The sequence below is a fragment of the Gorilla gorilla genome, chromosome 5 (genome assembly GCF_029281585.2).
Source record: "Gorilla gorilla gorilla isolate KB3781 chromosome 5, NHGRI_mGorGor1-v2.1_pri, whole genome shotgun sequence".
In the NCBI taxonomy this organism is placed as follows: Eukaryota; Metazoa; Chordata; class Mammalia; order Primates; family Hominidae; genus Gorilla; species Gorilla gorilla.
Window position 1 is genome coordinate 94,711,989 of NC_073229.2, and position 3,300 is coordinate 94,715,288.

At 38.9% G+C, this 3,300-nt stretch overlaps 1 pseudogene; it reads right to left on the reverse strand.

Annotated features, from left to right (window-relative positions):
• Positions 1–378: 378 nt before the first annotated feature.
• Positions 379–1,728, reverse strand: LOC101131688 (spermine synthase-like; annotated as a pseudogene).
• Between the last annotated feature and the right edge of the window lie 1,572 nt (positions 1,729–3,300).

The following is a 3,300-nucleotide window of genomic DNA, read 5'->3' on the forward strand; positions in this document are numbered from 1 at the left end:
AAAGATAAATGAAACAAAAAGCAGGTTCTTTGAAAAGATAAATAAGATTGATAGACCATTAGCAAGATTTTTTTGGTCTCTTTTGTAATTTTAATTGAAGTAATCCTATTTTTTTCAACTTTCTCTTATAAGCACCACATTTTAATATCTAAGTCCATTTTTGGGGAAAGAAACACCATCAAGATCTTCCCTCCAGCAAAACAATGATGTTCACTCCTCCAAATATCCAAATTGAAGGTCTACCAAAACAAAAACAAAAGCCCACAGAGAAATAAAAAGGAACAAAAATCACATTCTAATGGGGGGATCAGTGCATTTAGCAGTCTTCACTGTGCTGTCTAACCATCCTTCATCTGACTTTCAAAAAAATTAACACCCTAAGCTCATCAAAATATACATTTTCTATTTGCTTTTTTAAATTAAAAATAATTATTAAAAAAAGGAAAACTTTAAGGAATTCACAATCAATTGCCTGACTCATTTCGATGTCATGTATAGCATATGGAGGTCAGGAAGGCTATTTGCAGCACATGTGATTAGGGGCTATTGATCGTCAGGGTTTAGCTTTCTTCCAAACAGTGTAAAATACCCACGATTCCAAGTATGAAGGGACACAGAGAATCTCCTTTGAAAATTCCACAGGACAATACAGGCGCCCCGGCTGTTCTTCATAGAGCGACAGCGCTTCTGTCAGACTGACACAGTTCCCCTGTGTAAAATATTTCCCATCCTGTTTCAACACTTTCATTGAGAGGTCAAGAATCAGTCTGAGAAACTCCCATGTGGAATCTTCTTCTGGAGAAGTGGAGATTGGAACAGCTGTCAAATCATTAATCACATAATCAAATTATCTCCCTTCTTTGGCGTACCTCTTCAGTACCGGAATACAGTCTTCTATTAGAACCTGATAGCAGTCTCCTTTAAGATTGTCTAAGACATCGCCACACGTTTTTTGCATGTATTTCTTACACCCATCAATCACCATTTGGTCAATCTCTACCGTAGTGACCATCTTTGGTTTTAGTTTGACTATTTCACACAATATGCCTCCATCTCCACCTCCCAGAATGAGTACATCTTTGCCAGTGTAATCTTCTTCGCCACTGCCCATGATGGACCGGGTATATGCCAAATCACTCTCTGCCAAATTAACATCCCCACTAAGGATGAGAATATTTCCAAACTGCTTCGAGTGTAGAATTTTTATATTTTGATAAGATTAATCTTTGTCATATACCACTTCATCTATGTCATATTCAACCAGGCGCCCATCGGCGGTGAGCCAATATCTGTCAATGGCTCCTCCTCGCACTATGGGTGGTAATCGTTTCACCCGCCCAGTACTGTCCTGACTCAATTCTTTCATTCTTTCTTCTACTTTGTTCAAAATACTGTCGATCTCTTCTTTGCCTTGCACATCACCATCATAACTCTGAAGGTCCAGCAACACCAATCCATGTGGGTAAATTCTCAAATTGGCAAAGCTGCCGTTCTTTTTTGTGTAGGTTGCTAAATAGCCATGGTCCTGCCAGGTGTGCACCGACTCTGCCGTCCCCTGCTCCTGGAAAATGGACTGGAGGCCTTTTAGAACAGTCTCACCATCAGCTTTGGCGCCGAGCATGAAGTCGAGCATGCTGTGCCGTGCTGCTGCCATAGTGAGGCGAGGCCCTGTGCCATGCCTGGGGGAGCGGCGGTGGGAGACTGGGGGGCCGCGTGGCGTGTCAGGCTGCGGCCAGTGGGGAGTGCCGACCATTAGCAAGATTAACCAAGAAAAGAAGAAAGAAAATCCAAATAACCTCACTAAGAAATGAAACAGGAGATATTACAACTGACACCACTGAAATACAAAAGATCATTCAAGGCTACTATGAGTACCTTTATACACATAAATAGAAAACCTAGAAAAGATGGATAAATTCCTGGAAAAATACAACCCTCCTAGCTTAAATCAGGAAGAATTAGATACCCTAAACAGACCAATAACAAGTGGCAAGTTTGAAATAGTAATTAAAAAGTTACCAACAAAAGAAAGTCCAGGACCAGACAGATTCACATCAGAATTCTACCAGACATTCAAAGAAGAATTAATACCAATCCTTCTGACACTATTCCACAAGAAAGAGAAAGAAGGAACCCTCCCTAATTTGTCCTATGAAGCCAGCATCACCTAATACCAAAACCAGGGAAGGACATAACCAAAAAAGAAAACTACAGACCAATATTGCTGATGAACATAGATGCTAAAACCCTTAACAAAATACTAGCAAACCAAATCCAACAACATATCGAAAAGATAATCCACCATGATCAAGTGAGTTGCATACCAGGGATGCAGGAATGGTTTAACATACACAAGTCAATAAATGTGATACACCACACAAACAGAATTAAAAACAAAAATCACATGATCATCTTAATAGATGCAGAAAAACCATTCGACAAAATCCAGCATCGCTTTATGATTAAAACTTCAGCAAAATCGGAATACAAGGGGCATACTTTAATGTAATAAAAGCCATCTATGACAAACCCACAGCCAACATAATACTGAATGGGAAAAGTTGAAAGCATTCTGTCTAAGATCTGGAAGAAGACAAGGATGCCTACTCTCACCAAGCCCCTTCGACATAGTACTGGAAGTCCTAGCCAGAGCAACCAGACAAGAGAAAGAAATAAAGGGCATCCAAATTGGCAAAGAGGAAGTCAAACTGTCACTGCTGACAATATGATCGTTTACATTGAAAACTCTAAAGACTCCTCTGGAAAGCTCCTAGAACTGATAAAAGAATTCAGCAAAATTTCTGGATACAGAATTAATGTACACAAATCAATAGCTCTTCTATACATCAACAGCGACCAAGCAGAGAATCAAATCAGGAACTCAACAACTTTCACAATAGCTGCAAAAATAAATAAATAAAAAAAATACTTAGGAATATACCTTACCAAGGAGTTGAAAGACCTCTACAAGGAAAACTACAAAACACTGCTGAAAGAAATCACAGATGACACAAACAGACGGAAACACATCCCATGCTCATGGATGAGCAGAATCAATATTGTGAAAATGACCATAATGCCCAAAGCAATCTATAAATTCAACGCAATCCCAATCAAAATACTGCCATCATTCTTCACAGAATTAGAAAAAACAATTCTAAAATTTATGTGGAACCAAAAAAGAGCCCACACAGCCAAAGCAAGACTAAGCAAAAATAACACATCTGGAGGCATCACACTACCTGATTTCTTTTTATTTATTTATTTATTTATTTATTTATTTTTTGAGACAGTGTCTCG